Here is a 24,114-nt window from a genome sequence, read left to right as displayed (position 1 = left end):
CTTGGGTCTCTGTCGCCGGCTCAGCAGGCAGGAGGAACCTGCCTGCCCTGGCACCGATGCTGTGGCTCCTCCTGCCAAAAGCTGCACGGAGCCTGAACTGTTTCTCACAAAGCCGTTCGGTGGGTGCAGGCACTCTAGCTTAGCGTGCTCCAGCTTTCTGTAGAAGTCAAAACATGAAACGCGTTGGAAGAAATAAGGAAGAAGCACAGTGAATAGGACACGATGCCGCACAGCCAGCTTTTTGCTTCTGCAGCTTGCAGGATGGAGAGAGCAGTCGCAAAACGAGACTTTGAGAGGTTTAACTGGAGCAAATGTTTTCACCTTTCATACAGAATAGGCAGAATGTGCCCCAAACCTGAAGAGCCACCCTGAAGAGCCACTCAAAGTGAAGATCCCCAGGTTCAGACCTGCCTCCCCGGCTGCTGTCCCGGAGCAGAGCCCAAGGTCAGGTCTGGCAGGACAGAGCCGTGGGGCACGCGGGCGCTCGCTCAGAGCCGGCCACGCAGGCACCTTCTGGAGCCCACCGAAAGGCAGAGACCTGCGAGGGCAGCTCAGCCCATCCTAAAATATTCATCAGAGCAGGTGAGACGAGCCACGCTCTAGATGCGTCTCCATTTCCACTGGCCCTAGCACCTCAGATGACCGCTCGGACTAGAGGCGTAAATTACAAAATGCCTACAGGTCAGCCAGACGAGCACTTCTAGAAACAGCCCTTTGAAGCAGAGGCTCATTCCCCCTCCCCCCTACCCCATTTAAATGGGTAAAAGTCACAGGTTTAGGATAAAGCAACACAAAGCTTGTCTAAATGGTAACAGAGACCATTTGCAACAGGGAAGCTGAGGACCCCGGTGCCCTCTCCGGTGGCTGGCACGACCCTGATGGTCTAGGGGAGTTCCTTTAACGAACCTAATATATTGTCTGGGAGAAAAGGCCAGGGAAATGGCCCCAAAACCTCCCTTCCAGCCCAACCGTGTCTGTGATTACAAGGGCCCGCTGCAGTAGGCTTGCTTTGCAGGGTTCCCTGTTGATAATCTGAATGCAAACGAGAGGCAGCATCAGTGTAACCTGACCCGATAATGTAAATAGGGTGAAATGAAATATGGTTCGCCACCTCCCCAGCTTTGGCGAATGTTTATTTTGAATAACATGCTTATCTGCTCCAACTGCTCACCATCTGTTTTCAGTCTCCACCAAGCTAATATTTTTCACATTTAGGAACTGAGAAATGGGAAGAATTACATTTAAATTTTATTAACATCTTCCCTCTGCTCTAAGGTTGCCTTTCCCTCCCCTTGACAGCTCTAAGCCATCTGCAGAGCACCTTTGCGGCTCTCCAAGGCTTGCAGATAACCTCTCATCTGCATGCAAAGCAACAGTGCTGCTACTCAGACTTTAGCAGACGCTGCTTACGGCTGCTCCATCGCAATCTCTCCATCACCTGCTTCCAGGCAGCTCCCCAAAGCTCAAAATGAAATCACGGCGCCTAGGAAAGACCCAATATTTTATCTTTTTGCAGCATCACTGCATCAGAAAGTGCTGCATGGGAAAGGCAGAAAATAAGCATCAGAAACGAGGCAGCTGATGCAGCAGCCCGAGGAAGACGAGGAGGAGTGGGCTAAGTCCTCACTGGGGGGGAAGACAGAGAGTGAAGAGGTCTGGAGTTAGGAGGTTACATTGCTACACGACTACTGACATCTATCTGCATTTAGGGTGGCTTCCAGAGGTCTCCTTGGGTCAATAAATGAGAACTTACAGCCAGACCTGGGGGACAGGAGCATGAAACGGGTCGGTGGCAACGGTGGTCAGCCGAGTCCACTCGCTCCTGTCCGCCTGCCCCCGCGCCGAGTTGTATAAGACGATACTACAGCATCTGTGGCAGCGGGTAGCTGATGGTGCTGCAGGGATACTTCCTCCACTCAACGCCATCAGCCTATTTTTACACTGTTTTGCTTGGGTTTATAGCACATCTAGGCTCCTGATCTGCGAGATGCTGTGGGAGTGGAGAGGACTCGGCACCTCGCAGGAGAGCCTCGCATCGCTCAGGAGGGAGCTGCTGAGTCTGGGACAGGCATTTTATAAATCAAAAATAAACGCGTGTAGCTCCATTGCCATCTATTTCTCTCCCACACACAGCTGTTTCACTTTAAATCTCAATTCAATACGAAGCTTGGATAGGAGAACTTGAAAGAGCAAAGTATTTTATCGTTCGCAACCAGTCCAGAAAGCAGTTAATAAGGGAAATAAGATTAATAATTTATTCCTGAAGGCAGACTGCAGATCGTTATCTGTCTTGCCCTTCAGTGATTTTTATAAAAACCTATTAATGTTCCTGACTCTACAGACTCATCAGTAGCCCAGGTTGGACTTTGCAGCAATTCTCCTCTGCTCTGCTCCCAGCCAGACAAGATGGATCCATACCGGAGCCAGTGGTGCAAACGAAGGGCTGCAGAAATCCACCCCACAAGCTATTATCGCATCTAAAATCCCCCACAGGCTTGGTCAGGGGCCCCCAAATTCTCATAGCCTTGCTTGTGCAAGGAAATAAACCAGGATGGTACCCCCACACCAAGGAACAAGTGGACATGTTGCTCAGGGACATGATTTAGCAGCAGACTTGGCAGTGTTGGCAGGTTGATGGTTGGTTTTGTGATCTTAAGGGTCTTCTCCAAGCTAAACGAGTCTATGATCCTATGAGTAGGTACTAAGACAGTGAAAGCTGGCCGCACAGCCACCTACACCTGGCTCAGCAGCCTCCCGGGAGCTGGGGCTGCTTACCAAGAAGCCGTCTCCATCCCTGCCCTCCCTGCACAGCTCACACCCAGCAAACACATTCGGGGACTTGGATATCAGGAGCTGGCTCCGAGCTTCAGCTCCCTGGCACCAAAACCAAGGCAGCAGCCAGGATTTAGCCTTCAAGGTGGAAAGGAAAGCGCTGTGGGGATCAGGAGAGCACTCCCCCCCAGCCACCCCCGGCATGGCTCAGCCTACCCGGCTGGGTTATAACCAGGGCCTCATCAGGGCCAACTGCATTTGACCAATGTCCAAGCAACTAATGAGACTAATTAAACTAACCAGCCAGACAATTCTGACAACCAGGGATGAATTAGTCCCCAGAAGTCCCTGCCCGCCACACGGCCCTCCCAGCACCCTGGCTGTGTTTGGGCGCGGAGCTCTCCAGATGGGAACATCTGCCTCTCGTTTGCCACGGGGAAGAAAACACGAGGAAGATTAACAGCTCCCGAGCCCGGCGGAGCCCAGACACAACAAGTACAAAAGGGATACGACTTAGAAAGAGTCTCGGAGCAACAGCTTGGTGTCAGGTTTTGTGTTTTTGAAATGACCATTTTGTGGGACTGGTTCATACACAGAAAGGTCGCGTCTGGAACAAAGAGGCCGAGGTTCACTTATAGCCAACGCTGCGCACAGCGAAAGCAAGAATTGAGTTATCTGCACTTTACAGGGGTGACATGAGCACTTCTACCATCTCTGCCAATCTTTTGGCATGAGGGCATTACAGAAGTTGGCTTTAAGGGCTTGTCCCCAAAGGCCTGCTCTTTCCAGCCTCCGTTTTGCGTGCAAGGCGGCCTCTGTGCCTCAAGGCCAAAGCCCCCAGCACAACACTGGGGTCTTGCAACCTTCCTCCCCCTCCTCCATGCTCCTCAGGAGCACGTCTTGGTTACAGAGGTACCCATTTAGAACAACCCCAAAGCTCTTCTTACTCCTAATTAGCGGCCGGGTTTTTGGTACCTATTCAATGCCCACCAGTTTTAGCAGGCTTTCAGCACAAGCCCTCTCTGGAGAAGCCAGCCTGCTGCACAGGGTACTAACAGCACGAAATCAATTTCATCCTCCCGTCTGTTAAGGTAGGACTGGAGTTTCACAAAGCAAAACCTTCGGTATGGGTGAGACTGCCTTCAAAACTTGTGCAAGTACTGCTTTTAGAACAAAGCTGGGCTAAGATCTGCTGAAGGTAAATGAAACTCATTTGTTATGAGGATTCCCCTAGGTTCTATCGAACACCTTTGCGCTATAATCTGCAGTGTGGAAATGTTTTTTCTTCCTGCTTACATTAAACACTACAGACTAGATAAAGATACAACTTCCATACCTGTAAATGGGTGACCCGAAAAGGAGAACAGTCACTAAAGCAAGCTCAAACTTTTGTAAACGTTTTCTACCTTTGCAAAGGCTTTGAGACTGCATTTAGGATATGATTTTATCTAGCACTCATAAACCCTTTTAAAACTTGGACTGCTTGCCATTTAACAAGCGGCTCCACCCTTCTCCTGCTTCCCAGATGGAATACATATGCGCTGAGCTCCATTTTGTTACCTTCCCCTTCAACGCAGCAGTATCGGAGAAGTGACAGTATAGCCCAGGGAGCAGCGTTTAATTGGCATCCTCTTATTACTAATTAGCTCTGAGGGGCTCTCCACAGCTCCTAATGGTCAATAGAAACAGATCCGCTGATTTATATGGGCTCGCTGCAGAAAATTACGAGATGCTGGTGCAGACTTGGAGGAGCAGCCCCGGCAGGAGAAGCAGCCCACGGAGCAGCCCGTGTGGGGCCGGTGGCACGGAGGCTGTCTCCAGCTGCAGGACGGACTCACCCCGGCACGGGCACGACGAGCAGGGCATGCACAACGTCGGCAGCATCCAGGGAAGGGAACCTTCAGGCAGCATTTCTGCAGCAGCAGGGCTGTGATTTTGCAGCACTGTTCCTAGGAGGCTGAACAAAATCCCGGCCTCGGCTACGACGCTGCAGCAGCGCTCGCCGCCGATGCAGCCCTTTCTTTGTGCAGGGCTGCTGCAAAACGTTCGGGTGAGCACTGAGAGTGATGTTCCCAACCCAAGCACCTTGCCTGGTATGCACAGGCTGTAGCAGGGAGCATCGGACAGCTCATCTATCTTGCAGACAGATCCTGCAGCCTCCACCCTGCGAGTTTGGTTCATTGCTGGAAGCAGAAAAAAAGCCACAATGGCCTGCTCTGAGCTACCAGGCTGCTGACCCTACTTTTTCACTGCCCATTTATTCCCCAGATCTTAATTTGAGTAGGAAAAATAAAGTTGTGGAAGAGAAAGTGATTTTCTAGCCAATTCTGTAAGAAATTTAGCAGATGTTGAGAAAGATGCTGTTTCTAGGTCACTGCAGTGAGCCCTTTTGCTTAAGGGCTTCCCACCAGCGGTTCCTCTCTCCTCACTACGTGATGAATCCTTGCCTGCCCAGGATCAGTCATCCGGGAAGCTCCCTTTGGGAAAAACCTCACGTCAAGCAGGGTCCATTTCATTTGCTGGTGCACTGTTAACCTCCGTGCTTGCAGACATGCCGTTTCAAATGAAAGAGATCGAGGTCAAACCACTTGCCTCTGCATCAAGACACGTGGCCACCGTGCTCCGTCCCAGCTGATGTTTGCAGAGCCGCTGGGTTCCTGGCAAGCCTGTGCCTGCTTTGCAGGGGTTGAAGCAGAGAAGCAGGCAGCCCATGCACCGGCACGAGGCTGTTCTGTTTCTACAGAAGCTCCCACCCACCCTTAAGAGGATCTTTCTGACCAATGTGTCCAGCATAGCAAATCCTCATGTTGCAGCCCCGATGCTCCTGGCTGCACACTGCCACCTAAATCCCCCTCTGACTTCCAGCACACCAGGAGGGAAGTCGCTCATAACCAGGAGGGCTTTTGGGAGCAAAACTGCAGGTTTTCAGCTGCACTTCCAAGGGCAGCTGAACCAGGAGGGACAGCTAAAACACCTCAAGGATGGGCAACGTGGGCACCGGCTGGGCAGCGCCAGGGGCAGCACGCTGCAGGGCATGCCCCTGCAGGGCCTGGGCTGGGAGAAAGCTGCTGAGGGCAGGGTTTCTTTAAAATAAGAGGATGGATCGAAAGCCACAACCAACTCTTCTTAAAGTCATCGAGTAATTGAAGATTTCAGGATTTTTTAGCCTAATGACCAAAAGATCCACAGGAGGATGGTTTAAGTCAGAAGCTTCAAAACAATGATTCAGGGTTGCATTCCTCTTCCCTTTCTCCTTCTCCCAAGCTCTACTGCTCAATGATTTGGTTCCCATCATTATAAATCAACCTAAAAAACCACCACTGACTGCAAAAATAGCTAGCACTGAGCAAACCTGGATTTCATGAGGCATCACAGATGCCACTGAGCATGCAGGGACCTGAAGCTAACGAGAACGGCTCCAGCAGGTCTGGTGTCTAAGGGGTGAGGGTGTCTGATGAGTAGGAAATACTCAGACTGAACAATATAGGAACTAAGATAAAAAAGGTCCACTCCTATGAGGCAGACCCAGAAATACCAGCACCCCAAGCAGCACACCAATAACACCAAGTAAAAAAGCACAAACACTTCTTTAAGAAGTGAGAAGATCTCAAGGCAGAAGACCACCATCTGTACCAACCCGCTAGACCACAGAGAGGCAAAGGTAATACCAAGGCCGCCTGAAGCTATTACCAAAAGCCTCAATTAAACTAGAAAAAGCCAACCCATTTGTGAAGCACAGAGCAGGGCAGGTGCAAGTCCTGAAGCTCATCGTGGTCAGGTGAAAACAAAGGTCTTCTTTGCCAGAAGAAGAAAAAACATCCAAACTCTGCCCAGAACAAAGCAGCCACATAAAGACAAAGGAAAAACGGCTGGAGGAGCCCCCTTGCGTCCCTGGAGGATGACTCCGATGGGCTGCTCGGCCCCATCGCAGGACCCCACAGGGCTGAGGAGCAGGAGCTCAGGCACTGCCAACCAGCCCCAGGGCTGACACTCCACTAAATGGGACCTAAAACCAGGGCTCCACGACACCAGAGGCCCGCAGCGTGCTGGAGGGGGGCAGAAGTCATTTCCACCCCTGGCATTAACAATTTCGTGCAGGTGCCCAAGTCCCATGGGAGGGCCGCAGGCAGGACCTGGCCAGCCTGCCCCTTTCCCTGAGGTGTCTCATCCCATGATGAGGTGTCTCATCCCCCTCAGGACCTGGCCAGCTCTGCCCCTTTCCCTGAGGTGCCTCATCCCCTCGGGTGCTGAGCATGGTACCTGCAGCCCCACAAACACTCCTGATCAACGACAGGCACGGGATCCAAACCAAGAGGATATTTGTGAGAAAAAACTCCTCACATCCCCACCCAAATCGCTCTTCCCTTCGCCCTGCACCCAGCCATAACCCTGCCGCGCTGGGCCCTGGCAGCAAGGCACAGGGGGGTGGATTTTAAAGGCATCCAAGAGAGATGGTGTGGGTGGGCACCTACGGGCCTGTAAGGCCTTTTGGAGCCACAGCCCCACACAAGCAGACGGACACCACACGGGCACGATTGGTGCAGGCAGAGGTGTCCCACGGACAGCCCTAGGGGCTCCAGAGCTCCTCAAGGGATGGAGTGAAGGGTGGGCTCGGCCCAGCTCCCAGGGGACAGGGACGTACACGGGGTGGCTGCTGATGCACTCGTTTCCAAATCATCATCCTACACACAGCACAGAAAGGGCTTCAAGCTCCTGGGTCTGCCACAAACGGGTCAGCAGCGAGCTGCTCGCTGTCACCTGGTGACAGAGGTTAAACAAGAAGCGTGACCACCACAACTGCAGACGAGGAAAGAGACGGCACCCCACACACCAACAAGTGGAAAAAAAAAAAACGAAAAACATAAAAAGCAAGTTTGTTTTAAATGGCTATCCTCCCCCCAGTCACAGCAAGGCCTGTGACACGGTGCCTATAAATTCCCTCTAATGATGCAGCAACCAGGCAGGGCCCCATCTGTGCCTGGGCACAGGTGAGACTTTTCACTATGGTGCAAGTGCAGGCTGCCTTTCAATTACACTCACCAGCCCATTAGGCAAATGACATTTGCATATGAGAGGAGAACTAGAAAGTCACAAAACAGGCCCTGAAGTAGAGTATGTTTTATACCTACATGCAGGCGCCGCTGCTCAGCCCAGGGCTGCGCCTGATGCTCTCTGGGTTTCTGCCGGGGCGCTGGTGTACTTCTGAGGACAGGCATCTGCGTGCCCTGCACCCCCATCTCCCTAAAAATACAGCCGTTTCTGTAGGGCTCTGCATTGTTTTTGCGTCCTGTCCTGCAGCGGGCTGGAGAACAGATGAAAATATCACGGGCTCAAAAGCATTTAAATAGATTGCACCTGGGTTTCAGTCCTGCACTCGGGCAGGGCCGAGCACTGCGCAGCACTGAGCGCCACGACTATTTCCAGCACCCCAAGGATGCACAACCAGCACACGCTGCCCAGCGGTATGGGATTACACCGGTGTCCGATGTCACCGAGGGCATTTGCGTGGAATAAACAGTCCTGCTCAGGTGATCCCGAAGAATTAATCTGCCTACAAGTACTTTTTTTTTTTTCTCCTGGTGAGTTTATGCAAAACAGACACAACCCAGCTCATCTCCCAGAATCCAGATGGCACTTGCAAACCTTGTCTGTGTATCAAATGTTGTTTTTTAGATCAAGTGTCCCTGGTTGACAACACAGAACTTCATGATGCTATCTTTAGAGAGACTCTTCTGCACAGAAACACCCTTTGAGCATACGTTACAGGGAATATGCTACTGCAGCTCCGTGTTTTCAGCGGACGGAAACGTGGCTGCCCCCGGGAGCCCACACAGCCCAGCGCACACCGAGCCTGGCTGAAGATGAAGGGTAACCCAGCCCTGCCGCCAGCACCGAGCCCCTGCGAAAGAGATCTACCAACAAGTTAAGATTGCAGAGCAAGGTTCACTTCCAACGCTGCAGAGACGCAGGATGAGCCAACGGCAAAGGCCACACGCACGGAAGAATTACGCTTCCCCCAAACCCTACTAAATGACTTAAAGTAGCTGAATACAGACAGCAAATCCAAGCTTTTGTTCCTTCATTTCTCCTGGAGGGTTGGAGATGCCTCCCCCACTTTGCCATTCACCTAAATACAAGGGCCCAGTAACAAGCTGGTGATTTACTTCCCCAACGTCTTAATTTCCTCCTCCAGATTTCATGCAAAGATAAAAGCAGCTCAAGCAAAGTACTGTTTTTAAGCACTCCGTTAATAAAGAAGAGAACTCCAAAACTTTCTGTTTCACATACTCCTGAGATGGTAACATTTCCCTTGATACAAAAGTAGTAGTAGTTGTTAACAAAACACCCCCAAACCCTCACCTTGAGGTGTTTTCTATGCTCCTCAGCTCCAAGATCAAGAAAGCAATCATGCGAAAACGCCTGAAAAACCAACCCTGACCTGTGCATGCTGCCACCGGGCAGCACAACAGCATTACAAACGCTGGGAGAAGACAAAGAGGCTGCAGGCACAGAGAAGGTTACGGCACAGCTCATCTCCCAGACCAGAAGGTGACACCAGCGGCGGCGGCTGAAATAACCCATCTCACCCGCTGCTGAAAAGAACATTTCAGAACAGCGACATCAGGTAAAGCAGCTTCTTCCGAAAAAGAAAGTGATCCAGGAGGTAGCTCCTTCCATATTGCAGGCATTCACAGTAAACACCATATGGCCTGTTAATTTAATTAGGGAGAAGAAACCCCCTAAGTTTGAGATTTGACTTTGAAGGGTTTAAAACAAGTCTGAGGAAAATTGCTCAGGATACTGCGTGTGGTTGCTGTACTGGCTCCATCCATCCTGCTGACCCCATCACCTGGCGACTCACCTTAAGGGGCTTTTTTGTTGTTGTTTTTGTTTTCTTTTTTACAAGCCCACTGCCAGATGTGCACAACCTGCCCCGCGCTGGGCAGCTTGGCCAGGGTGGGGCTGCGTCAGGGAGGAGGCACGTGCAGCAGGTGATCCGACTGTAAAACCCCTCTCCTCAGGTGCCAACCTGAGTTTTATCCTGAGTCCTTCTCACGAACCACAGCAGTGGAGTCCCCCATCAAGGCAGGGTGCTCCTCGGGGTGGAGGGCAGCTGGACAAACACCAAGGAACCTACGGGAGACACACAGCCTCCAGACAAGCCTGGTCCTTGCCTGTAGGAAAAACTTTGCACTCCTACTTGTGAGGTCAACCAACCAAGCCCCGGCTGTTCCCAAAGACACAGACACGAATAACCACTTGCCTCAGCATCTTCCAGCCTAGCAAGAGGGATGCTTTGCCCACAGATGCTGCGTTATCTGAACAAAAAGGCTTCTCTGTTTTTAACACACCTTCCAGTGAGCAGCTGGGGGAAAATGGGAATTCCCTTCTCAGACTTGGGAAGAAAGCAAGGCCAGAGACCGACCGACCCAAGCATCCTACTACAGTTCCTCCACTGGAAGGGAGTTCTAAAGACTGAGCATAACCTGGAAAAAAAAAATAAGAAGGAAAGTAAAAATAGTCTGTAACAATTTTCCTTAGTTTTGCTTCAATCTGGACAGTTACCAGTTCTTAACAGGTTGCTCTAAGGACAGAAGAGAACATCTATGGTCTTCTCTGGGCAGATTCAGATACATTTATGGGTGTCAGCAGTGCAGGGGCACGAGCTGCCCAGGGCATCAGCAGCAAGGAACGATGCAGACCCTCAGGGAGGTGGCTGCTGGGGCACTCCAAGAAGGCAAAGGCAAGGGTTGTTAAACCCACCGATCCTCTACAAAACAGCCTCTCGGGCTGCGATGGCTGAGGCTCACGGGGTGCGGAAGGGATTTCTTCTCCAGCCAGCCCGCTGAGCTCCTGGCAGCGCACCCAACAGCTCGTCCGGGTGCTCTGGAGAACATCAGCCCCCAGCGAGCTGCTCAGCCAGGAGCCATCAGCTGCAATGCTGCAGCTTCAACAAACTCCTCCCGGGAGACCCAGCGCAGCCCACGGGACACCCAAAACTCCTCCGTAGGAGCACACAATCCACCCGTCCTCCTTCTGGACTGTCCTGCTTTCAGCTAGGAACCACCGGGCTGCCCCATTGCTGCTCTGGAGCGAGAAACCCAGAAGAGATTCGGGGTTTGGGTCCCGTGCAGCCTGTACAGGGGGAAAACAATCCTGCTCCCAGAATTTGGCAGCCTCGATTTGCGTGTGGTTTCCCTTCAGCTCCTCTCAACGTTTGATAACACGAACAAATTAACAACCAACCTGTTTGTTTTTTTCCTTCTCTATCCAGACCCACGTTGGGATCTGCTCATTTGTTTTATAGGTGTGGCATAGAAGCATGCCAGGCAGACGGGTTTCCCATTTTCTGATTACAAAAAAAAGCAAACAAAACCCAGCACCAAACATCTCAAACCAACAGACTTTTTCCTGCTAGCCAGGGACCTCCTCTCAGGACACTGCAAAGATTTAATTTACTGCCACTTGCCCTCTGGCTATTTTACATTTATGGGGTGGGGGCTGAAGAAAGGAAGGAGGCAGGGGCAGGGTGTAATTAGCTCTCCTTGTAAAATGTTCATCGCAGTTGTAACAGTGCCTGGGATGCAGAGCCTATCGGGGGCTTAATAGATTTCAGGGCATTGTTCTTCAGGAGTGAAGTGTGTGTGGGGTGGGGGGAATAAAAAAAAAAAAAAAAAAAGGGAAAAAAAAAATCAATAAGTGGATCCTACTTCTTGCCACAACCCCATATGGAAGTAATCAAGCACGAGGGTGGCAGCTGGGGCCAATAACAGTCACCTGCAGTTGAGGGACATGGGGGTTTCGGATGGGTTTTTAATGCTAATTTCCTCGGGAAACAATGAGGGAGCGAGCGGGGCGCAGCAGACGAGGGCGGCTGAATAGGGACCAGCCGGAACAATGGCTGCACCTGGTGCTGGGCGCAGCGGCACAGAGCCGGCACGCGGCAGCAGCGCACGGCACAGCTGTTCCCCCACAATCAGCCGCTCCCCCGACGCCCCGCCAGCAGCCCAAGCCAGGCGAGGGCTGTCAGCGCGCCCGGCTTGCCGCAGAGCAACAGGTTGGAGTCGTGGCGAGGCTGCAGCGGGCTCCGCGCATCCTCATCCTCATCTTCATCCTCCCCACCTCGGCTGCGGTGGCTCAGTGGGGGCGCGTTATTGATGCCTTGGGGAACTGGGTGTTGCTTTTTTTTTTTTTTGTGTCCTGTTTCTGTTCGGGAAACGGGCTCTTGGAGCTCCCCCAGGGCTGGGGGAAGCCCAGCAGCAGGTCTGCAGCAGTGCTGGTTCTTCAGAGCGGTCTCGGGGCCGGCCCCCTTCACCCCCACACCTCCTGTCCTGCCTCTGATGGGAAGGACGGGAGCCCCACGGCTGGGAGCCAGCCCAGGGAATTCAATGCACGTTATCCTAAAGCCTTAAGCTTATAGAAATGTCACTGTACCGCCCCTATAAAGGCCGTGATAGTTACACTTTAAAATGCTTTGAAACCTCTGAAATTGCCATTGTCCTTTCGCACGTAAGCGGCTGACACGGAGCGGTGGGAAGGTCGAGGTCCTGCCTCACCGAGCTGGGAACCAAACCCAAGCCTCTCCGCTCAGCTGAAGGCTCGCTGCTCACCAGTTCCTCCCAGCTCCTGCTCTCCACAGCCGCCTGGTTTTCCAGTTCCCACCAGGACCAGTTCCCCAAACGCCCCGTCAATTAAGACAAAAACTTTAACGGGCTCCCAGAAAGCCGCGGGGACGCTGTCCCCAGGGACCGCTCCGGAATTTCTCTCAAAACCCACTTCATACCTAGCCCCTGACAAGCAGCCCAACATGGAAATGTTCACTGGATGCTGGGATAAAGCAAAGCTGTCAAGCTGACCCAGAACAAGCCAGCACTTTTATGATGGGGAAAAACCCACCCAGCAGCAGATTACGACCACCTCCAGTTGAAGACACCAGCCAGCGCTCCCTTACACCCATTTCGTATGCCCAAGTCCTCAGCTGACTTCATTCAGCTGTCCAGCTCTGCTATAAACATTGTGCATGCACGTCAAGCAAATCTTGGGTTTTGTCCAAACCCTAAAAAAAAATAATAATCAGAGCTGGAAAAAGCAAGAGCCACCTGGCTCACCCGTCCCAAGGCAGCAGTGCAGAGGAGCGCTGCCCCCTGCGAAACGGCACCCACGGGGCAGCGAGGAGCTGCCTCGAGAGCTTGGTCTGGCTTCTGGGGTCAAACCGTGTCCTTTCCCTCTTGCACCAGTTGTTGCAGAGCGACGTGCAGCAGCGCCCCGTGCTCTCTGAAATGGAGGTGAGGCGATTTGGGCCTGGCACCAAAACCCACCAGCAAGGCTGCAGCGAGACAGGAAAACCTCTCCTGGGGGCACGGCTTCGGTAAGGTTAAGAGGAACAAAACAGGAAAAACCCCAAGAGCCTGACCACAGGTTCCCTTCGGTTTTGGCGGGTTGCACAGCCAGCAGATGCAGCCTGCAGGGTCACGGAGGCCGGCAGGGTGACACTGCCATCACCCCGCAGAGCAGGGCCCAGCAGCACCGCTTTGGCCTTTTCACTGTTAAATGGGGTTTCTGCTCTTTTTCCTAGGGGCCCTCCTCAGGTTAACCATTTGTTCTCCTCGCCTTTAGCGATTTTTATCCCTCCTCAGAGCCTTCCCACCCTGCCCGCAGGCACTGTCTGCCCAAACCGCCCCAGCTTCGCCTCCTCCCCTTGTTCCACATCTGGGCTCCCTGGGGCTGGCAGCGGCTGGGACCGAGGCACCTACGGGGGGCCCTCAGCCATCCCGACCGAGCCAGGGCACTTCCCCACATCAGACAAGACTTCTCCTTCTCCGGATTAAAACTGAAAATCGTGTCATCCAGCAGGCAGCTCTGAAAACGGCTTCGCTCGGATGCGCTGCCCCATCCCCACACAGCCACCCCCAGCAGCCACCCAGCTCCACGCCACCCCCTCCCCACCCCCTCCCCACCTCCTTCCCTTTAGTTTTCCTCTACAGGACCCGCAAAGGGAAAAAAAAAAGTTTCCCCCAGGCAAGAAACCAGCCAATTAGTTGTCGGACGGCCAAATTACGCCGTGCCAATGCCGGTAAAACTTCCGTCTGCTTCGAGCCCCCCGAGCAGCTGCTCCTGCACCAAGCCGGGCAGCCTGCAAGCTTGCTGCAGTGGGGCTCCTGGCGGAGCACAGAGCTCGGCTTTCAGACCCTGTCACAGCCCGCAGAGCCTCCCGGAGGTTTGCTGGTTTTCTTTCCTCCTTTGTGCTGCTGCGCTGTGAGACGCTCAGCCCGCAGAGCTGCTGCCCGCCTGCTCCCCGGGGACGCGGGGACACTTGGCGAGCGTTTAACGTGTCTGGAAGCAGGCTCGTAACGTTATTCAGAAATAAAACAGCAAAAAACAACGGCCACCAAGCCATACCTCCGCCCTCTGAGAACTCCAAGAGCAGGAAACCCTCGAAGTGGGAAGGCAGCGCTCCCTGGGGAAGCCCTGCCACTTGGCACAGCAAGAACCAGCCTGGACAAAGCACCAGCAAGCGCACAAAAGAGGAAAAGAGGAACCATCCCGCACGGAGCACCTAGCACACCGCCTCTCTTCCTCTCCGCTTCCACAGCGAGCGACCCCCCCCTCCCCTCCCGGCACATTTTGGCTCCCCAAACTTTGCTTTGGGCACCCCTCCCATGGCAAAGCGTGCCGCAGGGGCAGGAGCAGCCGGGTTGATTTCCCGGGGATATTTCGTGGAGCAGCCACCCAGCCCCGTGCCGTGGAGGGATGCTCACATCCCGCAGCTCCCGAGGGCTGGAGGAGCGTCTGCTGCTGCCCAACCTTCCCAAAAAGAATGGGGTGGGGGGAGACAGGGGGAAGGGCAGGTTTAAAATACGCCCGTGGGGTCGGGAGATTTTGGTGGAATAAGGCAGGGTGCGAGATGCAGCAGTCTGCAGCCCGGCAGTGAAAACGTCAGGGCAGGGAGGTCTGCTCCTGTACCACCGGCTTGATCCGGGAGATTTACATGCTGGGAGCATCACTTGCTGCTGGAGGAGCGCAGAGACAAAAAGGAGTGTGCTGACACAATGCAGAGCCGCGCTGAAAATACGGGGAAAACTGAGGAAACCTGGGGGCCGACGGAAAAAATCCGTCTCTGCAGGTTTCCCCCCGGCTCCAGCATTAGCATGCACCAAGGGGAGGCAGACCAGGCGTAGTGGAAAAACCACATTTTGCTACAACACGCACAAACCTCCCCGGCTCTCCATTTCCCCAGAAAGCACCGAATCCTAGCCTCGTGCTTGGGGGGGATTAAAAACGATTAAAAAAAATAAAATAAAAATAAAAACAACCATTCCACAGCCCCGTAGCGTGAGCCCTCCCGCAGCTCTCCCCCCGTGGGCTGGGTGTTTTGCCAGCTGTGCAGCCCGTGCAAGTTTTCCCCCGCTCCCCCCTCGCCCCTACCTGCGGCGGGGTCGGGGCGCCGTGGACCCCACGGCACGGCACAGCACGGCGAGGCAGCCCGGCCGCCCCCCCGTCGCGTTTAAAAATAGATTGCTTACCCTAAGCGGCGAGGTTAGCGCGATCCAGCTGCTGGTGAACACACCTAGTTTCTTCGCAGTATAAATAAAAAGGGCTCTTCCTCCCTCCGCCGCTCTGAATCCGGGAGCGCAGGCTGAGCCCAGCCTTCCTTCTCCTTTCATTAGCTGGACATGTGTCAGGTCCCTCACATCTGCGCTTTCTCACCGCCTGGAGCCGCCTGTCCGGTTCCAGGGAAACACAGATGGATCCCAGATGGGGAGGTCCTGCCAAGCAGACCGGCTCCCACCTTGCCAAACGCCCCGCTCCAGGCGCGCGCCCGCGGCCGCCTGCCCGCTCCCTGCCTGCGCCGCGCTGCCCGGGCTCCCGGCCAGCTGATGTCACCCAGCGCGCACCTCCCAGCGCCTGCAGCCCACCAGGATGCTGCTGACGGCCGGCGACAGCCGGGGCTCTGCGAGCAGGCTGCCCCTTGCAGCGGAGATCGCCCTGCATCGGGCCGGGAGGAGCCTTTGGTTTCCTTTTTTTTTTTTTCCCCGTAAGCCAGAGTGGGGTACGCTGTCGGGCGAAGCAGCGAATTGATTTCCTGAAGGTTTCCCCACGCACGTAGATCGCTCATGTGAAGTCCCCCGCCAGCCCCAGCCGCGCAGTTCGCGGCGCTGGAAAGCCGGCATGTGGTAGCAATTAGGAGCAACAACAAGATAACAAGATACTGATGTTGCAAGGGTACCAAACGAGGACTGGAAAATTCAAAGGAAGCGCAATTAAATGTGTAACGTATTACTCAGATCGAAGAGGAAGTGTTAAAGGAAAATGTAAATCCTAAATGTTTTATACATGGAGTAAAGCCCACGAGGGATTTCACAGCACTAACAGAGCAGGCTCGTACAAGAAACCCTCTGGACACCGCTGCAGACCGTGCCCCCCCCACACCCCGCTGTAGCACCCAGGCTCCGCAGCTCTGCCACCTACAGCACCCGCCTTGGTGGGCAGCCCCCAGGGACCCCCCCGCACACACACACACACACTGCACCCCCCCAGAAGCCATGCAGGCAGCTGGGAGGGGGAAGGCCGTTTGCCTTTTGCTTGCAGCAAATCTGCTCCGCAGCCCGGGCAGGGAGCGCTCGGGCACGTTGCAAGATGTGAGGAGGGATTCACCGCACCAGCCTGCCTCCCTCGGAGCCGGGCAGGTTCTGGGCTCCCTGTAATCCTCCTCCTGACACCTTCACAGGCCATTGCAGCTCTCCCTCCAGCTATTTGAAAACCAGACACCGAGGTACCTTGCCAGGACAGCAACAAACTACAAGCTCCCCGCTGCCAAAGCGGAGGGACGCCGGTTTCTCAAAAGCCCAGAGACCTGCAGCTGGCTGGTGCAAAGGTGGCAGGACATTTCCTGGCTCAGGAGCCCCAAACGCTCCTGGTTAGGGCATTCCCAGCACTTGGGAGCTCACCAAGCCACATCCACAGCAGCCCCCCCGCCTCCTGTGCCCCCCCCCCAGCAGCTGCAGGCACCTCCCCGCAGGGCACGGCACCGAAGCGCTGCAGCCCAGAGAGTTCAGCTCGCCGGGGCTCCTGACACTTGCGATGAGGGTTGCGCAAAACCCTCCAGCTCTCAACATTTCATCAGCCGAGATGGAAAAACCATCCCTAAATTACCCAGACAATGAAGCGAGACAAAAAACAAACACAAACCACCAACAAGGAGCAGCTCCCCTTGCACCAGAATGAGCGTCGCTGGTTTCCTACGGCCCCGGGTGTGCCGAGGCGATGCCCGGCGCCTCGCGCTGTGCGGTCCCCTCACAGCTCGGCCCCAGCGCAGCAGGGACCAGGGGATGGGATGGGAAACTTCAGGCCACCCCAAGTATTTTTACGGGCTGCCCCAGGAGCTGCGGGTGCCCCATCCCTGGGGGTGTTCAGAGCCTTGGCCAACCTGGTGCAGCGCGTGGTGCCCTGCCCATGGCAGGGGTTTGGAGCCGGGTGGGCTTTGGGGTCCCTTCCAACCCAAATCATGCTGTGATTTTGTGATTTTTAAGTACAGCTACGATCTGACTCTATAAACCTTGGTGAAAGGCCACGTGCTCCTTGCCATGGTGCCCAGAGGGCAACTTGTACAGAACCCCAGCGCCCTCAGGAAAGGCATCCCCAGTTCTGCCCGGAGGAGCAGGATCAGGCCAGCCCCATGGCTCAGCCCCACGGGAAGGATGTGCCCTTCCACACCAGCTTGTATCAGCTCTCAAATCATCATTACTGGAGCTGGCGCACAGCCGGGTGCCACACACAAGCCTCGCTCCTGGAAATCCATCCTGGAGAAAGCCTCCCGAACACCGCCAGGGGCTGTTCGTGAAGCAGGGGCACACAAGGCACCGAGCAGCACCCCCGAGTCAGCCCAGCCTGCCCCACAAGCACCCAAAAACCAGAGCCCAGAGCCCCGCGACCCACGGACAATGCAGTGGAAAGACGGAGGGCAGCAGCTCGGGAAATTGCTTTCCCCGACGCCGCGTTAATCGGCTTCTGCTTTCTTCTTGTGGGAACGCTGCATGGAAAGAACGATGCAAACGGAGTCTGAACACTGCGAGCTATTGATACCTGCTGCTAAGTGTGGTTTTTGAGGAAAGTGAGGAAATCTGAAATATTTTCCCAGTTTCCAGTGGAATTTTTATGCCTATCACGGCCCATTTCCACAGCGAGCACCAGGGACCCGAGCTGCTCGTGATGTCTCCTCAGTCCCACCCGGCTCTCGGGGCACGCTGCGGCTGTGCTCTCTGCCTGCTGTGCTCCTACCTTGGAAAGCAGCTTCACAGGCCCTCGTGGCAGGCCTGGAAAGCCTTTGCCATTTGAAGCTGACCGCTTTCCACCGCGCAGAAAATAAATCCAAACGCACCAAGGCAGCCAAAGCCATTTATCAAGCTAAATGGAAACTGTAAATTCATGCTAACTGCAATCCGATGGAAACCAGTCGGGATCCTCCTCCTCCTCCGGGCTCAGGTTTGGCAGGCGGCTCACACGGTTTTTTGCCTTCCTTTCGCCGTCCTCGCAGGCAGCTGGAGCCGGGCCGGGCGCGCTCCCTTCGAAGGATGCTGGAGGAGCATCCCCCCGGCAGCCCCGAGCGGAGATCAGAGCTCCCCATCCCCAGCCAATTTCTCACGTTTAACAAACATCCTCTTTTCAATACCTCCGTTCTTTAAATTAGCACATGGCAGATTACGTTAATGAGCTTAATTTGTCAAGTAAATCTAATCATATCGCCTGCTTCAGCGGGGAACAGGAGCAGCGTTCAGCGTTTGTACCGTGTCAATACCGCCTGGAGAGGGGAAAAAACATGCACCAAAAGCTGGCCTTAACTGAAATAGCAGAATTTACACCCAGAACTATGATCAAACACCAAGGAAAAAACAGCGGTGGCAAAGGTTCGACAAATTAAGTACAACCTAATCAAGTCACCAAAACTTTACTTACGGCCACTGATTTATGGCTGGGGGGGGAGGAAGATAAGAGACCTGAGCGCCGGCTGCCCTCCTCCTGCACTGGTAAAGAAGAAACACCCAGGAGGTGATGTCATTAAAAAAAAAAAAAGAGGGGGGGGAATGGAAACAACCAATTCCCCCATCTAACACCCTCACTGATTAGAAATCCAAGTCTCTGTAATTGTCACGGGCATTTAAACCAAACACAGAAATGCGGAAAAAATGAGTAATGCTGCTTGGAGAGAGGAGAGCCCGGCCTGCAGAGGATTAGGCCTCGCTCGGCAGCCCCGCAGCCCGGCAATATTTTCCAAAGGGCAAGGTCAAAAGGTGCAAAATCAACAGCGGCGCCGCGGAGGTTCGCGAGGTGCCCCTTGGACGCCGAGCTTCAGGCTCAGCCGAGGCGACCACGGCCCTGCTCTTCCCCAAACCCCCCCAGCTCCCCATCCCTCCTGCCACCATTCGCTTCCCTCCTCCAGGCTGAGACTGCTCCCCCAGGAGCTGCTTTTCTTTCCTTATCTCGGGCTGCTTTACCAGGAGCCTTTTTCGCCCTTTATCATCGTTTCCCTTCCCTCCAGCCCCTGGGGACGGCTGCATCTGTGAGCGCTTCCCAAGCTTGACTCGAGCGTGCCGGTGACGGATCTGGTGGCAGGCACACCGGGTGACCCTGCCCCTGTCCCAGCCCCTCAAACCAGGCGGCAGCTCCACATCCCACAGCCCAGCCACCTCCTGCCATCGACAGGCACCAAAGCAGCTTTATTTCCTTGGGGATTTACTTGCCACTAACCCGGTAACCTTGATTAAAAAAAGCCAAGTTTCTCAGCCACGCTGCAGCCTCCCTGTAAGGTGCTTTAAAAAAATTCCTCAGTTCTGGTTTGTTCTTTTCACCCAGCGAAACCCCAACTGGGGGCTTGCAGCAGGGTTCCCGGTGGAGCTCGTCCCAGTTGCTGCCACAGCTTTGGTGGTTTTGCAGGTTTAGCGCCGAGCGGGGCTCCCTCCCTCCCCGCCTCGCTGAACAGCCAAAAAACCACGTTTTCAACGGTGACTTCCCTTCTGGTTTCTTATTTTTAATTTTTCACCATTTTTCTTCCCCGAGCCTGTCTTTGCCGGCTCCCCGTCTGCTCTCAGTCGGCTTGCCGGGCCGCTAGGCCCGTAACACACAGCGAGGTTTGGGGGCGAAGAAACAAACAGCCGGCAAAAAAAAAAAAAAAAAAAAAAGGAAAAAAAAAAAAAAAAAAAAAAAACACAACAAAACCAGCGCAGCCCTTTGTGCCTGGCCGGCATTCCAAGCTCCCCGCTCCTGGCTCCACCAAGTCTGATTTAGTAGCACTGCTGGGAGCTATTAGTTTACGAAAGCCCCAGCACGCCCACCCAGGCGCAGACGGCTGCGGGAGGCTCCCCTTACACCGCTGCCATGTGCCTGTCTCCCCCCCTGCCCGGAGCAGGCGGAAAGGTTGCGGTTTCGCTGCGGGCAGGAAGCCAGCGAGAAGCCAGAGCGGCGGCGAGCGCGGAGGTCAGGCGGAGAAGGGCTGGATCGCATCCACGCCCCGCCGCTGCCACATGAGAAAATATTAATTAACGGCGAGCTCGTTGAGGGAGCGCAGCCTCCACCCGGCTCTGCCTTCTCTGCTTTTACCCTGCCCGATGCTCCTTGCCCCCATTCCTTCTCTTGTGCGTTTTGGTGGCCTGCAACCGTTCCTCCTGCCTTCCTGGCTCCTTGTCCTCCTTCCACCACCACCCTTTCTCACCTGATTTCTGCTCCACGTCTCCATTCTGCTTCCACCACCTTCTCACTTGCCTCCACCCGTTGCTGCGGTGGCACGGAGAGCTCCAGCACCCCAATGATGCCGCACAGCCGCTTGCTGCCTGCCTCCGCCACCCACAGCAGCCCAGTGAGGCAGCACCCCAAAAAATCAGAGGCACGGGGAACCATGAGGATGTCCTCCCTGCGCTGCTGCTCGCCCCCCAGCAGGCTGTGGCACCTTTGGCTCGGCGCTGGCAGATGCACAAGATGCAGGAGAGCCAAGCGTGGAAGGTGACAACAACTCCACCGGCTTACGCTTCCCACCAGCTCTCCTCTTGGAGGTAGGAATAAAAGCAAGGTTAAGGGACATGGGCAGTAACGTGCAGAGGCTCTTAACAGCTGCCAAAATTTGGCTGGCTCGTTATCCAAAAACGCCTGCTTGGGACGCAGGAGAGTTAACTCCCTGACACTGAGGATCAGCTCTCTGGAGGAGAAACAAAGGAAGAAAACAAGCGATGAAGCATCGCTCCACAGCCACTGGGGTTGTGAGAGTCCCCAACTGGCTTCTGTTAGGACTGCATCCATATTTGGGTGCCTACAGATGAGGAAAAATAAATAGTAAGTTTAAGAAAGGCTCATTCCCAGAGTTGGAGAACAACCAGCAGGTTCCCTTCACTTGGCTCCGCCGCCTTTGGGGCGTTTGGACACAGCCCAAGGAGGGCCAAACGCAGGGAACGAGGACCTAAGATTTTATTACCTCCATCTTCTGTCAGCAGCGCAGCCTGTTTGCAGATTTACAGTTCATGTCAACAGGAAGTTCATGTTTACAAGTTTCCAGGAAAAAAAGCCAGCATTCCTGTCCTATGCAATCGCTTGGTGAGAATTCTGCCTCCCATGGGAGTTCACAGATCGGTATGCTGAACAGAAACAAGTTTTAGCCATCTGAAACATCCAGACAAAAAGATAAAGCTAGGAAAAAACCGAAGGCCAGAAAGAAAACAATAATTCAGCAATTTAGCGGAAAATACACAGCGAGACACTACAACCATGTCTGGAAAAATACTTTTTAGCATCTGGGATTCACGCTTAATAAAAACAGAAGAATTTTAAGAGGGTGAAAAGCTGCATTCAGGCGCTAGCTGAGTTTTTCTCCTCTGGCCCCAAATCCCCTGTAACCTCCGTGATGTGGGTGCCCTGGGGCCCGTGCTGTGGATGGCTCCCCGGCCTCGCCGCCGTCCTGAGGCCTTCGTGAAAGCGAGGGGCAGGCAGGATTTTGGCACATCGGCACTCCGGTGCCCACCAGTCCCTACACACGGTGCGGTGCCGCAGCTGGCACGCTGAGCTCCCACCCCGGCCGATTTCACAGCCGCTTCCCCCTCACACGGCCACGGTTTGAGAGCAAAGCTTCGAACAGGGAACCCCGAGCCGAGGATGCCGCTTGGCACCTTCAGTCAGCAGCAGGCAGAAGCACTCCCCTTGCCTATGGGAAACAAAACCCCAACCCTCCTGCAAGAGTCACCCGGAGCACGGAGACAGTGGGACAGCCAGAGCCCCAGCAGGATGCCGAGGGACCCCACTCAGATCAGCAAGTATGGATTTATCCCACGGCATTTATCCCATGGTGTACCCTAGATAAATGGCGCACCCAGGGCGCGTCCCGCTCTCCCAAGCGCGTGTTGTGCCCAGGGAAGCGTCTGCCCCGACAAACATCCCCGTTCCACCAGCAGAATATTCTTCACCACCTTCCCGAAACAACCTTGTTCAACGAAACCACGTCGGTACAGAACATCAAGGCTCAACAGAACCACGCTGCTTCTCCCGAGAGATGGCTGAAGAAAAACAGGCCAAAAAAAAAGCATTCAGGATATAACGTGCAGAAGCTAAAAGCCAGCCCAGCTAAGGAGAAGGCCCCGACCTGCCAGAGGCACCAGCTCCCCCGTGAAGACCCCCCCAGACCTGCACCCAAATCCTGCTGCAGCCGCCCCCGGTGGGTTCAGGGTGACCCAGCTCAGCCAGAGGCACATCCCCGCCTGCTGCCACGCACCTGAGCGCTTCCACACCGAGGCTGCACGACAAAACGCCCGGCTGCATCAGCTGGATGGCAAGGAGGAAACGAGGAGAAAGCTGCCCGAAGCTCTCAGGGCTTCCTTTCCACCCAAAGTGCTCCGCTACCTGCGTGCTGAGCCCTGCCAGCCTCCCTGCCCAACCCAGCACGGTGCAGAAAAACGCTCAGGCGGCTCAAGGAGAAGCTCCAACAGAGCGAGAGGAGCGTTGGAGCCGAGCACCGCACCAAAGCAGGCGGAGGGCTTCCACCCACCCCACTCAGCAGGCAAGCGCCAAGAGCCAGAAGCGAGCAGCCTGCGTGCTGCCGTTCATTAACGTGCCCGGGGGGGGGAAGAGGAAGAGGCCAAAAATTACCTTCGATCCACAACGCAGACGCACCAAACTCGAAACTTCAGCAGCTGTCGAAACCTTGATTTTCTACACCGCAAGTCATTGAAAAAAAATACAGACGGCTCAGGGAAAGCAACGCGAAAGGAACCTCTTAATGTAAAAACCCAGCACTAAAAGCTTGGGGGAGGAGATGAAAAAGAAACGTTCACCAGCAAAGCTTCTCCAAAGCGGGGTTGGAGCTGATGGTGCGCCCAGTTACAAGGCAGCATTCTTGAAATAGTTGATTTGATTTGGCTGTGCTACTAACGAGAGGAAGAAGGAGAAAAAAAAAAAAGCATCTCAAGCGTACATTTACTTCCTCTTCGTTTCACTAATCCCACCCGGAGCCGAGGTGAAGCTGTGTTTATTGCCGGCAATTTTGCTGCGGGGTCGGCTCTGCCCAGGTGAGGCGGCACGCTGCACGTCTCCTTCTTAACTTTTCCCAGCTGTGTTTTGCTGGCTCTCCCGAGCCTCCCCACCTGTTTCTGCAGACGGAGCAGCTGCAGCTGGAGGCGAGCACCTGGCAGCAGGAGCGGCTCGCTGCTCCAGCAGCTCCTGCCCTCCTCGGGGCCACACACGGCTCCTGCGGCCGCTAACCCGGCTGCTCCCAGCCCGAGCACCCCGAAACCTTGCGTGGTGATTTTAAGGCGAGTGAGACTCATTTGCATGAGGTTAGCTTTGGGCAAAACCGTGCGCCCTATACAGCCGGCACTGCTGTGGGTCGCAGCCAGGGCAGGTGCATGAGGGCGGCGCGGTCACGGTGGGCTGACTCGGCAGCACGCCACCAGCATAGGGTGCCCCAAACTCACACCCGGGCCCTGCACCCTCCTCCTGCAAGCCCAAATTCGCCAGTGAGGCCGTTTGTAGCAGGAGCACATGAAGAGCACCCGCAAACAGTGGGGACCGCTGGGACACACACAGGAACCCAGCCAAACCTCCGGGCACAAGGTCAGCAAGAGGAGCTACCTGCTGCCGAGCACTGAGTTTTGGAGGAGTTGAGCCTAATTCAGAATCACAGCCTTATGGAGAAAAGGTCCACCAGATGGAGCGTAGTTTGGAAGGAAGGAGATAATCTGAGGGCAAAAAAATAAAATTTGCAAAGACAAAAGTGACAGATTCAGGGAATCAGCTCAAGGGAGCCCAGGGGGCAACTGGATTACCTCTGGTTCTGGGCTCCCCAGTACAAGAAAGCCGGGGATCTTCTGG

The 24,114-nt window shown here is 54.7% G+C and overlaps 1 protein-coding gene across 6 annotated transcripts in view; it reads right to left on the bottom strand.

Annotated features, from left to right (window-relative positions):
• The window catches only part of CBFA2T2 (CBFA2/RUNX1 partner transcriptional co-repressor 2), a 57,044-nt gene that overhangs the window by 20,713 nt on the left and 12,217 nt on the right, over nucleotides 1-24,114 (bottom strand). Inside the window, exon 1 of one of the 6 annotated variants that reach the window (XM_082773187.1) lies at nucleotides 22,894-23,379. The exons of 3 other annotated variants lie outside the window; for them this stretch is intronic. The gene's annotated coding sequence lies outside the window, so the exon portion shown is untranslated. Of the gene's footprint in view, nucleotides 1-15,296; nucleotides 15,407-22,519; nucleotides 22,576-22,893; nucleotides 23,380-24,114 lie in introns of those variants that run through there. 2 more of the 6 variants (XM_082773189.1, XM_082773186.1) reach the window with 2 other exon arrangements.

The sequence above is a fragment of the Aythya marila genome (genome assembly GCF_965140915.1).
Source record: "Aythya marila genome assembly, chromosome: 16".
Lineage (NCBI taxonomy): Eukaryota > Metazoa > Chordata > Aves > Anseriformes > Anatidae > Aythya > Aythya marila.
This window is presented reverse-complemented; position numbering and strand designations above follow the sequence as displayed.